We start from the raw sequence: 14,456 nt of genomic DNA, 5'->3' as shown, positions 1-14,456 counted from the left end.
CAATTCGCAAAAGACAATAACAATGTACACTATGTGGAGCACGAGAACATTAAGTACAACATTCCAGTATATATGGATGATAGTGCTATAGAAGTGCGTTTGCATGATCTCCACTCAAGCGTCACCGATTCATATATTCGCAAAACTATGTCCCAATACGGAGAGATTCTCTCTATCGAAAAAGAAAAGTGGAAGAATTTTTTCCCCGGTATTCTAAATGGCGTACGTTTATTACGCATACACTTGAAGAAGGCTATACCTTCTTATGTGATTTTCGGTCAAGATACAAGAATTCCGTGCAAATCACTTGTTACCTACGACAATCAGATGGCCACATGTCAATATTGCCAAAAAGCTGTTCACTACGGTAAGGCATGTGATAAACTGGACAAGGAGACAACTACACCAAAGGACAACGGTGCTTCCTTCACACCAACCCCAGTACACCTGTGACAGCTACCAACAACAATGAAGCATCCCCTTCAACGAATCCATCATCATCCCCTATACAACAAAGTACACCAGCTGCAGTTAACAACTTACCCTCCAACCAACCAGCAATTGCAACCAATGTACAACAAGGTGGCATCTACAGCCACTAAAAAAAAGATGACGGAAATCGACAACAATACCATCGACGCGACAATGGATGACGAGACGAACCACGAACGAAGTGCCCCTCAATCCTCGCAGAAGGGAAATGGAAGCTTCTCTCCCCCTAGGAAAAGGGTGACAACGAGATCCAACTCAAAAAAAATTTATTTAAAAAATCGGCTCAATCGGCCACGTAAAGCTTGTACCCAAATAAGCCTGAATAAAAATATCTTTTAAATAAAAAAAACTAGGTTTTTACCCAAGTTATCTATATTACGCCAGGCAGTACCTAATAAATGACATTGAAACTGACTTTAGAGTCTTTATTCAAGACTATTAGATTGTTTCGCTACATATAATGAACATTTTGCTCAAATTTATTGTAAATCTGGTTTTAATAAGTGATAACAAGTAGAATAGAAATATAGATATCAATATTTAGGAATGTTTCAGGAATCCGTCAAGTATTTCAGGTCGGATTTTTGTCCGGTTTAGCCCCACACATACAATTATTTTTCGAGACGCAATAATAATTTTATTTTCCACGTAATTGAAAGCACTTAATAATCACTGGATTCAGCACGAAATTGATATTTGAAAGCACTAACCAGACCACCATTACAATGCACAGAAATCAAATATATCAAAAAAAATCAAAAATCTTCGAAAAAAAATTCCAGTAAAAAACGTACACATTTTGACCAGACACGATTGACGCCGATTGATGTCTGTCACATGAAAACGCGTTTACAAAGTCAATTTTTGAATCGAAATAATTACTGGTTTATAAATTATTTAAGCTGTCCGGTTTAACCCCGTGGCCGGACTAGCTCCGTTCTCCCCTACTACTATAACGATACGACGCAGTTTCATTTTATTTTAAAAGTGTAAAATATTTTTTCATGCAAATTCACTTTTGTTCAGATACACAGGTCGTCAAAAGGTGAGATAACTAAGTGCTCAAAAGTTCCTATATCATGCCTCCCCGTGTGTCTATGATGACATTTGGTCAATAGAACGGTGTCGACTGAGTGCTATCGCCTTCTGCGTTAGTAGCAGAATGAGAGGGTAATAATTCATTTCAAACGCTAAAATTACTGAAAATCCTTCAAATAGGTCAAGTATTTCGCCGTCTTTTACGTCCTATGGCTGAAGTGTATTCAAACCCTTAATGCAACTTTAAATTGTCAACTTGTTTATATGAAAACTGTTTGCAGCATTCCTTGCAATCCTTGTATAATTTGACGAGTAGAATTTTGAAGTTTCTTAGAATAGGTATTCTTACAATTTCCAGCGTTCGAACCAGGCTTTTCGAAAAAAAAAACAAATAAGAATTTTAATGGGTTAGTGTTATAAAAATTGCAGTATTATCATTATTAAATTGGCTTTTCAGTTTATATGTGACGTCACAAGAAATTTAAATTTCATTTTGTTTTAAACTTGTCTATCGAATTTCATGTATTTGTATTGTTGACAGTTGGATTGGATGCGACTGGTAAAATGACTATCCTGTATAAACTAGACTTTGGAGAAGTCGTGATAACTATTCCTAAAATCGGTTTCAATGTGGAAACAGTAGAGTATAAGAATATTTGCTTTACAGTCTGGGATGTAGGTGGTCAAGATAAAATTCGACCTTTGTGGCGTCATTATTTTCAAAACACACAAGGATTATTTTTGTAGTTGATTCTAATGATCGCAAACGAAGCTTTTTCAATTTTATACTAACACATATTTGTTTTTCGTGACACTTGTGGAGTGCACAGTAGTATATACGCCCTCTAGTAACAACAAGTGTTGGGCTAACATACCGGACCTGGCCGGCGCCGATACTGATCAATGAGCTCTGGGATTATCAGAAGTTGCACATTGAAGGTTGATTAGACATTCCAAGGTTTGATCTTCCAGAAGTTCTCTGTGCAATATCAGCTGATCCCTATCAGTAATGGAGTAGCAACCAGAGGTGAACAGTCGGTGTTGAACAGTCGTTCGCACCGCACGCGTATAGCTCTTGGCTCCTGGAATTTTTTTTCTGGCTACCTAGAGTTTCATTGATTCAAGGCTTCAGTCTTTTTCAAGGCTACCTGAATCACTAACTAAGTGACTAAGTGATACAAAGAGTGATATTAGAGTGACTAAGTGATACAAAGAGTGATATTAGAGTGACTAAGAAATTAATCAGCCTTTTCTAAGGCTAGCTAGGAGTCTATTCGAAGACTAATTTAGCCTAGTTAATTTAATTTAAAATTTCAAAAATGCCTGCGTCCAACCGGAAAGGCAACAAGCCTAAGGCTAAAAATAATTCAATACGGAATAAATCACAATCCGTTATTCAACATTTTTCTAATAACATTCACGATCTTATAGAATCTGAATGTAAAAATAAAAGACAACGGACGGATTTCCCTTCCGTTGATCCTATGCCGTCTAACAATATTTACGAGATTCTTCCTGAATCCGATTGTAGCGACATAGAAGAAAATTCTTCAAAAATTCCCAAAATGGACGCTTGTCGTTCTGGGAAGAAACATCAATCTATGCCACCAGTGACGGTGATGATTTCCGACTTCAAAGCATTCCGTACTGAGCTTTCTACTTTTCTCCCGGAAGTAAAAGTCTCATTTCAAATCGGACGAAGAGGAGAATGTCGAGTCTTGGTGGATGGATTGGAAGATTACGAAAGTCTTATTCGATATTTGTCCGAAAAACTTCATAAATTTTATTCATATGATATAAAATCAGACAGACCCTTCAAGGCTGTCTTGAAAGGATTATCAAATGATCAAAGTATTGATGAAATTAAAAATGAACTAAAAGAATTGCTTGGTTTTGCCCCTTCCCAAGTAATACTTATGAAAAAAAGAGCGAATGGTACTTCTAAACCACGCTCTGGAATTTCCCATGAACTTTACCTAATACACTTCAATCGAAGTGATGTAAACAATTTGAAAACTTTAGAAAAAGTACGTTTCATTTCCCACATTAAAATTCATTGGGAACATTATAAACGGCATAATCGTATTGCAAACTTAACGCAATGTCGTCGTTGCCAAGGCTTCGGTCATGGAACCAAAAATTGTCATATGGATATACGGTGTTTGAATTGTGGTAAATCGCATTCGAAAGACGCTTGTCCAATGAATGAAACCACTGATAAATTTTCATGTTCAAATTGCAATGGAAATCATAAATCCAATTATTTGAAATGTCCTGTCAGGGAAAAAATTTTAAACGCTCGTTCGCTTAGACAACAAGTCAAATCAACGACCTTAAATTTACAGAACATACCTGAAAATTCTTCTAAGGCACCTGCCAATTCGTCTTCTAACGAAAACAATTTATTGACAGGTAGATCGACCTCGTCATCATCTTCTTCTAATGTCAGTTATGCTGGTATATTAGGTAGAAATCTATCTCCTATTTCTTCTAATGTAAATAATCAAAACACAGGACCGCCTTGCAGTTCTTCTTCTAACGAAAACAATTTATTAATAGGTAGACCGGCCAAATCATCTTCTTCTAATGGCAGTCTACCTACAAATATTCCTTCAATGCCATTCGCTTCTTTAAATGAAGTCGATTTAGGCGATATAACTGAAAATAAAATGATCTACCTACAAGATCAACTTTTTCAAATGATCATCCAAATGAATTCGACTTCATCACTTTTTGAAGCATTTCAAATCGGATGGAAATTTGCAAATAATATTATAATGAATTTAAAATTTAACAGTGATGTTAAATAATTATTTGAATATTTTAAATTGGAATGCTCGATCTTTGAAATCGAGTGAAGATGAATTTTATAATTTTCTCAAAGTTCACAAAATTCATATTGCCATTGTGACAGAAACTTTTCTTAAACCAAATGTAAAATTGAAAAGTAATCCACATTATGTGGTTCATCGATTTGACAGGTTTACTGGAATTGGTGGTGGAGTTGCCATTTTTGTCCAACGGCAAATTAAACATCGAATTTTACCTTCTTTCAATACTAAAGTTATTGAAAGCTTGGGAATCGAAGTTGAAACCATTCATGGAATTTATTTCATCGCTGGAGCATATTTGCCATTCCAATGCACCGGCGAACAATTAAATTTCTTTAAAGGCGATTTGCAAAAACTTACAAGATATCGATCGAAATTTTTCGTAATAGGGGACTTAAATGCTAAGCATGTCCAGTGGAATTGTAGGCAAAATAACAGTAATGGTAAAATACTTCATAATCAACTCTCAGCTGGTTACTTTACAGTTCTTCATCCCAGTAATCCTACTTGTTTCTCTTCCGTGAAAAACCCGTCTACAATTGATCTGGTTCTAACAGATCAAAGTCACATTTGTAGTGAACCGATTACTCATGCTGATTTTGACTCAGATCATCTTCCTGTAACATTCAGACTTTCCAACGAAGCTATAATTAATCCAATTAGTTCTATTTTCAACTATCATAGAGCAAATTGGTTGGATTACAGATCTCACATTGAAAATCATGTGGATCATGAAACTATTTTAGAAAATTCTGCGGATATCGACACAGCAATTGATAATTTGAATCATTATATTATCGAAGCTAGAAATCTTTCAGTTCCCAAAGCTCAAACTAAATTAAATTCTCCTATCATCGATGACAATCTTCAACTGCTCATTCGGTTGAAGAATGTTCGTCGACGACAATATCAACGTTCTCGTGATCCTGCTATGAAAAACATAGTTAAGGATTTACAAAAAGAAATTAAACATAGATTTACTCTTTTGCGAAATGAAAATTTCGCTAAAGAAGTTGAACAAATTAAACCATATTCTAAACCTTTCTGGAAACTTTCTAAGGTTCTTAAGAAACCTCAGAAACCTATTCCTGCTCTCAAGGAAGGAAATCAAATACTTCTTACAAATGGCGAAAAAGCTCAAAAACTTGCTCAGCAGTTCGAGAGTGTCCACAATTTTAATTTGAACGTTGTGAGTCCTATTGAAAATGAAGTCTCACTGAAATATGATCATATTTCAACCCAAGTGTTATCACACGATGACATTATTGAGACGAATTTTGATGAAATTAAATCAATTATTAGAAAACTTAAAAACATGAAGGCTCCTGGTAATGATGGAATTTTTAATATTCTTATTAAAAATCTTCCCGATGTTGCCTTGAGACTCCTGGTTAAAATTTTCAACAAGTGTTTTTCATTAGCTTACTTCCCAAAAAGATGGAAAAACGCTAAAGTAATTCCTATCCTAAAACCTGATAAAAACCCAGCAGAAACATCAAGTTATCGCCCAATTAGCTTACTTTCTTCTATCAGTAAACTTTTTGAAAAAAATATCTTGTTAAGAATGATGACTCATATAAATGAGAATTCAATTTTTTTACCAGAGCAGTTTGGATTTCGTCATGAACATTCAACTACTCATCAACTTGTCAGAGTAACGAACATGATAAAATCAAATAAATCTTCTGGGTTATCCACTGGAGTTGCTCTTCTAGACATAGAAAAAGCATTCGACAGTGTTTGGCACAAAGGTTTAATAGCAAAAATGTCTGATTTCCAGTTTCCTATTTATTTGATCAAAATGATTCAAAATTATTTAACTGATCGTACTCTTCAGGTTAGCTATCAGAATTGTAAATCTGAATTGCTACCCGTACGAGCCGGTGTTCCGCAGGGTTCGAGTGTAGCTCCAATCTTGTATAATATTTTCACTTCTGATCTTCCAAATCTACCCGTTGGTTGTCAGAAATCGCTATTCTGTGACGACACAAGTCTGTTAGCCACAGGTAGAAATCTAAGAGTGATCTGCAGTCGCCTACAAAGAAGTTTAAATATTTTCAGTGATTATCTGTCAAAATGGAAAATTAAACCAAATGCAGCAAAAACGCAATTAATTATCTTTCCTCACAAGCCAAGAGCTTCTTTTCTTAAACCAAACAATAATCACATTCTCAAATTGAATGGCTTGGAATTGACATGGTCTGATCAAGCTAAATACTTAGGTTTAACGTATGACAAAAAACTCACTTTCAAGGATCACATTGAAGGAATCCAGGCAAAGTGTAATAAATATATTAAATGTTTATATCCTCTTATAAACAGAAATTCTAAGCTCTGTCTAAAAAACAAATTGTTAATTTATAAACAAATTTTCAGACCAGCCATGCTTTATGCGGTACCAATTTGGTCAAGCTGTTGTTCCACCAGGAAGAAAACGCTTCAAAGGATTCAGAATAAAATTCTGAAAATGATTCTGAAGCGTCCTCCCTGGTTTAGTACAAATGAGTTACACAGACTCACAAATATAGAACCATTAGATGTAATGTCACATAATATTATAAGCAAATTCCGACAAAAATCGATGCAATCTTCAATTGAATCGATTCGCTCTCTGTATTAGTTAGTAAGTTAGTATATAAGTTCCTTTTCCCCATTACACAATACAAGTAGGTTTAGAATTTTCCCTACACAAAAATCTCAGAATTGCGGAAGCAAATAATGTCTTCATGGTAATAACCAAATCATATATATATAACAGGGCTGAAAAGTCACCACTTGTGGCTGAACACCCAATTTAAATCTTAATAATTTAATTTTAACTCATATTCCAATAAATAGTTATTTAAAAAAAAAAAAAAAAAAAAAAAAACCAGAGGTGAACGCTCAAGCTAAATTCACTTTTGTTCAGATACTCAAGCGGAGCAAACAAACCGAAAAATCGACTTGAACGCAACATACAGAAAAACCATTCAAAGACAGAATTTGAACTTGCGACCTTGTATAATACAAACTTCCATTGCGCAACATTAGTAAAATAAATACGCACTAAAGGGAAAGAGAGAGAGACTTTACCGACCAAACCTTTTTCTAAAATATTATGCGAAATTTTTGCCGGATATCCTTTTAGAGTCCGTTTGAATAGCTAGAAACAAAATACGTCGGTCAATAAGTCCCCGATCTGACAGACAGATGGTGTCACCAGTTAAATATTATTCCATCGAAATCCTGAAGATGCAGGAGACAACTGAAATCATAAATATGAGAAAATTGTTTGCAAAGTGGGTGCGGTGTTTTCTCTCAGCTGATAAAAAAAAAACTTATCACTAAGACTTTTAAGCACAGTAAAGTTTTCGAAACAATCTGCTGATGCAATTCGCTGAGGTTGAGTAGAGTAGAAAATGAAACATATTTGTCTAGGAGCAATGACGGCCAGGAAAACACATTTTGAGTATACTGAGATGGAATTAGGGGCACTGCATGTCCCCTTATTACCCACGCTTCGAAAGGAGTGTATCATGAAGATGTTTACAATTATGTTCTATTCTTTGCATTTGATTTAACATATATGTCTGAAAGTCTAGACTTCTTGATTTTTCCCATAGCACGTCCCTGTAATAAACCTAGTACATAATCACACACACACACACACACACTCAGAGTGTAAGTCCACTGGTGCTTAAGACTAGACCCTCCGGACCTCGGTAAATGTTTTGCTAGCTTTGAACGAACGTAATAACCCTTCTGAAACAAGAAAGGTAAAAAGGTGAACATCGTCGAATTGAATACAATGCTGTGTCGCTTTGGCATCACCAGTCTACCGACGCAGCAGCGTAATTGTTTCATTGTTTAGCGCGAGGACGCGACACCTATTTTTTCTCAGAAGAGAGGACCCATTGGAGGGCAAAGTAAACGGTTAACAAAATCGACAGAGCGTAGCTTCCGTGACCGAACTCCACCCATGCTCAACATGGATGAGTTGTAGCATAGCTACGGTCATGATTATAAAGTTCACCTTAAAATATCGTTTCGGTAAGAGGATCAATTTAAAGAAAAACATCATTTCTTCATCAAGCTGGGATGGATACTCAAAGACATGCGAATTTCTCAGAATACAATTTATGGGCAATGAAATTTATTACATGACTCCTTAAAAGCTTCCTTCGATGGAGGTTCATCCGATCACATAAATATTACCGGACGTACCGCTTCGACGAAGAAAACAACAGGTAAGGTAAAAAAAAGCGAACTCGCACCAAACTACCTTGAAAGGTCATTTCGACGCTAGCTCTGCCATCGACGTTAATTTTCCTTTACGGTGGCTTCGCCGCCGAAAAGAAAGAATGATTATGATGAAACGAAATGTAAAAAAAGCCATGAAGAAAAATTGAAACTTTCCAGCTCTGAGTCGACAAATTATGAGGGATGTGCGCTGTGACGAAACCACAGCTTTTTTTTTCATTTCTTTAAAAATAGACATAATTAACATCCGTTCCTAAAATTTCGTCTGCAATCACAGTCAATCACCTTTGGAAGCCATGTTCAGTTTCATTACTACTTTCAGTTCGAAAACAATCAATCCGGCACTTGGGAAGCCTTTGTAAGATTCCATTCTACTGGCACAAATATGCGCCTGCAAGACCCTCGCCAAGGTAATCCAGTTAAATCATTTAGTTAGCAATCTCCCTTTTCAACCTTATATCATCATGAGTAAAGTGGCAGACACTGATAAGCAACTGGTTCAACTACCGATGAGGAAGAGGCATAATTGGAGCAAATTATCCACCCGTCCTGTAGTGGTGGTGCATCAACAGACTGAAGGATCTGATGGATCAAAAGTAGACCATTTTCATAATATATTCAATGCTTACAATGTGAATATATGTATTAATGGAACATGCAATAATAGACATGTGCTTGACTAGAAATTGACAAGTTCCGAGAGTCTAGCGGCACAATAATGACTCTACAAGAACGTGCTAAACAAAACGATGGTCCACCGTTTCTCGGGTGTCCGGTTGATGATAGAAACCTGTTGCACAAATGTCATTTCCGATATCTTCCATCTTCACATCGAATGAGCATGTTCCCGTCTGTTTCTCTACCGGGAAGTCAACGTGCCCATTAGTCACCGTGACAGCTGAATGGTAACACCATTCGCCGAACAGGATTGTGTTAACAGATCTGCTGCGTGAAGATCGAAAACCTGTTCAGCTTAGAGCGGAAATAAAAACTTCACAAATCAATAAATTAGAGGTTCTTTTGATGTGGATTGTCTTACCATAGAGACAGCCCATCACCTCTTCTGGTAACGATATCTCAATTATAAGCTTCAATACAAACCGGTGGCAATTGTGCTGTTGACCTTTCAAACCGATTAAGATCTCTGGAAAATTGATTCCGCTGACAATTACGATTCGCGCGAAATTACGATTGCGATTTGAATAGCAATCTTGTTTAATTGAATGCGTAATGATACATTCGATGGTAGTCTAAAGCCTGTTACGAAAGATAAACCACAGTTGGGCCCTAGATGGTCAATCTGCTTACCTCTTAAATTGAAACACTCGGCACCGCTCGTCGTCGTGACCTGACATCAGCAGTTGTAATTCTCTCGCGGTCGGAACAGTGCTAGGAGGTGGAAATACCCGGTCGTTCCAATCGGTGCAATTACTGCGACCTAGCTAACCGGCAGATGGTGTCCTCCAGTCTACCGTATAAGGAACGAATCGGAGGAGCAGTTGAACGCTCAAGTTCAGGTCAAGTTGTGCTCGAACCTGTCCGACAAAATCCAACCACTGGTTAAGAACGAAACTGAAGATCTAGAAGTAAAAGAAAAAATAAAAAATAATTATTTCCAGGAAAGTTGTCAACTGAATGAGAAATGAATTTGGCGTCACTTCCGACAAGTGAACATTTTAGCAAAACAGATAAGTTGATTGGAACCGTTCATAAAGCACGTTCCGAGATTTTGCTCTTTCTGGACGTGAATTTGAATTTAGTATGAAAAACGACATATCAAATGTATCGTTTTTTGTGTACTGAAGTACAAATTCTAGTTTGCTTCGTAGTACGTGCAATATTGGTGTGACGCGTTTTGATTAGTAATTGTAATTTTTATTCGCTTTAATCCTTTTAATTGGTTCCGAATCGGAACTTTTCCGTTTCTCAGTTGCTCATTGTTTCTCTGCAGAAATATTTTCTGAAGTATGTAGTTCTACAACTGTGCATTTTATTTTATTTCGACTAACTTTAAATTAAAACACTTCGTGTGTCAAAATGCGAAAACTTCAAATAAAAGAAGAAAAGCTAATTCTTTAGGATTTGACGGTCAGGCGCCATTCTAATGACCATCACCATTTAATGTATAACATAAGATCCACATTAACTTCTGATGTAATCTTTTCAAATATTTGGACATCGACGATGCGTCATTTACGTTCCTCTGATTTCGCTACACAAACTTGACAGATTATATTTGGATAAAAAAATGTTCTGTTAATTCAATTTTTTCATTCCATTATGCATTATTAGTCATACTAACAATAATTTTAGTTACTAAATTTGGCTACATGAAGAAACTACGAACTTTTGAGTTAACTGCAGCCTGTAGGGTCTGTGCAGACTTCTCTGCAACCGATTTAGCTACTTTTGCGCGAGATTTCCGAAATTATTCTAAACTTATAGTTTGTTATTTATATTGAGAGAGTTTTCCCTCCACGAGTTCTCAATACCGCTCGATAGGTCGCAACTCCGGGCAGTTTCGCCTCTTTTGGTAAAACATGAACTCCATTCGCTCTATACCATTCCAAAACTTCATTGGCGTAGTGATAAGATGCCAATTCAGACCAGAATAGCGAGAAAGCGTCATAATAGCGTAGAAATAGTAGCCATCGCTTCTTTAGTCATTTTCACGGTATTTTTCCTTGTTTATTGTTCCGGTAGTGATGAAGCTTTAGTTTGCCCAACTACAGCTGCATATTGCCAGCCAAACCAAAAAAAGAATCGGAAACTTGGCCACTTTCTTCGTCTCCTATGCCGTTTTGATGCATGGTAGTATAAGACATTCCGGCAAGATGCTTAAAATCTTACAGCACATAAGTTTCATCGTCCATTATCACGCAGGAATATTCGCGATACTACTTGCCTGCCCGGTTCCTGGCCGTTACATTCTGTTTATCATTACGGCTCGGTACAGTTTTCATCTTTAACGATTTCATACCTCATCGGTGCTTTGAGGTATGCACGAAAGTTGGAGGCATTTTTCTTTTTCTAGCCACAGTACGTGCCGAAAGATCTGGTCTTTTCTGCGATATTTGCTTCACATTCGCATCCTAGGATTCGTTTTTTGTTCTGCTCTCAGCCTTCCTGTCTGTTGTCAAACGTGTATCGAAAGATTTTAGAACGTTTTGAACAGTGCTTGTGGGAAAATCAAGCTTTTTTTGCAAGTTTCCTTACTGACAGATCCGAATTTTCATTGCGACCGCACACAATTGCTTTTCGCGCTTGCTCTTCTCTCGACGTCATCTTCGATCTAATCCGAACTGTAAGTATCACCAAAAATTGATTTTACTCAATAAACACACATACGTTCATTATTCTGTGAAACATTTCACCGTTGATGAAGTGTTTCCAAAGATACGTACGTGTTTAGGGCATAGTTACCATATTCACAGGAAAAAACCGTGGAAACTTGTTTATTTTTCAGTATAATCTCCATCTAGAGCGATACACTTAAACCATCGGTCCTCCAACATTTTGTTTGTCAAGGCCTTCAAAATAAGTTTCCGTTTCTGCAATGAGTCTTAGCATTCGTCGAAAATTTCTTTCCCAGGAGAAATCTACTCAGTTTTGTAAATAGATAGTAATCGCTGGGGGCCAGATCTGGAGAATACGGGGGATGGTGACTGAACCGTACCGTAAATCATTCAATTTCACCGTTGCTTTTATGCATGAATGAATTGGTATGTCTTTTTCCATAGCGTGATGGGAACTAGAACTCGTTTGACATGATCAGCTGTTATTAAAACACTAGTGAATAGATTGTCATGAAATTTGGTATTGGACCATCTAGAGGTTGTTCACGTCTTTTCTGTGAGAGGCCCGAGACTTCTAGTAGTACCCGGACTTCCATGTAGTACGTAATTACGAAAGAAATTGCTGTTTCGTAATTTTTGTTATTGTTTCTTGGAAACTAACACTTCGATGTTTCGAGTCTTTTTAAATATTGAGTATTTTCAACTGACATAAATTTATGTTATTTTCAACAATTCAGTGCATTGATGAAAAATAGCTAGAAAATGACTCAACAAGTCAACAGCAATAAATTTTCTCTTAGAAGTTGCCATGCTCGAAATATTTAGACATGAAATTGAAAAAAGATATTAATTGGACACTCTAAATTAGTATAAACTGAAATAAAAGTCGAATACATGGTCAAAAATTAAAAAAAATGATCTAAAAAATCAAATTAAAAGTAAACAGTTTTTCAAATTTAAAAAAAAATCCAACTTAAAAAGTCGCATTTGCTGTTTATTTGTTTAGTGTCAATCGAAAAGTGAAAAATTTTCTGCGAAAAACTTAGGCACTTTTCCTGTTTTGAGTTTTTGATGAAAAAAAGGCGGGTGGGTAATGTCACGGACATAACTCGTGAATACAAATAAAACTGACATGCTTTCTTTCACAGTTCTGAATACACCCAAACCACTTTTCTGTAATAATCGGGGGTTCGTAAATCGAATCATGATGTTATATAGTTTATGTTATTTCAAATTTTCTTTTGTTCTTATTACAGAGGTTTTACCCTTAAGCTCATTCGCCTCTTCGAGCCAGAGAAACTTTCTGACCCTTTGAGGGAATTTTGGGAACAGAACCTAAGTGGGCTGCGTGAAAGGACGCTATTGTCGTCCCCATTTGGAATTTATTACGTAACAAAAGTTTACACTTTTTTGAATATTCAACGTAAAAAAATTGTTGGATATAATGTAATGGATATTTTAGGAACAAGAATGATTAGTATAAGCCGGAAAAGCATGCTTCTAAGAAGCTTATCTCCAAAACAGTAATAAAATAGGTATTTTCGGAACAGTATTGATAAGTACACATTACGATTTTTTGTCAATTTGCGTCTCGCACATAAAGAAAACGTCTCAATTCACATGAATTTACAACTGAAGTCATGTAAAAACAAATCATGTTATTAGTTTTACAGTTCATTTAGTTGAATTTAGTAATATTCTGTCATTACCCATGAAAATACGGCACGCTAGATTTTACGTCATGTGTAATTTTCATTGTTTCTGAGAGTGCACAATTAGAAAAAAAAATCATATAAATTTACGTCTTATTTCACTTAAATTTACAATTCAAAGCATATAAAGATAAGTCATATCATTAACTTCGCAGTCAATTTAGCTTAAGTTTACATCGATATAAATACAAAAATTATATTTACATGGTAATAGATGTAATACCTTGTCATTACCGAAGAAATTACTATACGCTAGAATTTACGTCATGTGTAATTTTTTTTAAGAGTGTAGATGTCGGAAAACAACGATTGAAGTCGTTCCAAAATCCAACATTCCGCTTCCGATTCATAGATATTTGTGAAAAACCATAACAAAATAAGCATTTTCGGAATGTGTTTAATGAATAGTTGTTGATAGACGATGTATGAAGATAAAAAATGGAGAAATGATTGATTACTAGTCAATTCTTATTTATTTATTCTTATTCTTTGCATTGATAAAAGAGCACCCGGGAATATCACCAATCACTACTAAGCATATTGTGAAGATATCGAATATCGAATAAAAAAAATTAAAAAATTCTTTAGTTTGGCGGGGTTTTTACGCGGATTTCCAAACTTACGTGATTTTTCTTAAGCGCATTTCCGACTTACGCGTTTTTTTTTGTACGTGGATTTCCGAAGTTTCTCTGTTTTTTACGCGGTACTTATCCCCCACGTAAAATGAGACCTTAGTGTAGGTTTACAACGAATTTACAACGTTAAACAAGGTTACGTTATTTGGGATTTACTTCGTAAAAAGAGGTAACGTAAAAAAAGTTGACGTAAACGGAGGTTTGGATTTAGAG

At 35.9% G+C, this 14,456-nt stretch overlaps 1 protein-coding gene across 1 annotated transcript in view; it reads right to left on the bottom strand.

Annotated features, from left to right (window-relative positions):
- The window catches only part of LOC131439474 (uncharacterized), a 132,357-nt gene that overhangs the window by 45,583 nt on the left and 72,318 nt on the right, over window positions 1–14,456 (bottom strand). The window contains exon 2 of the mRNA XM_058610517.1: window positions 9,909–10,180. The gene's annotated coding sequence lies outside the window, so the exon portion shown is untranslated. The remainder of the gene's footprint in view (window positions 1–9,908; window positions 10,181–14,456) is intronic.

This window comes from Malaya genurostris, chromosome 3 (genome assembly GCF_030247185.1).
Source record: "Malaya genurostris strain Urasoe2022 chromosome 3, Malgen_1.1, whole genome shotgun sequence".
NCBI lineage: Eukaryota > Metazoa > Arthropoda > Insecta > Diptera > Culicidae > Malaya > Malaya genurostris.
This window is presented reverse-complemented; position numbering and strand designations above follow the sequence as displayed.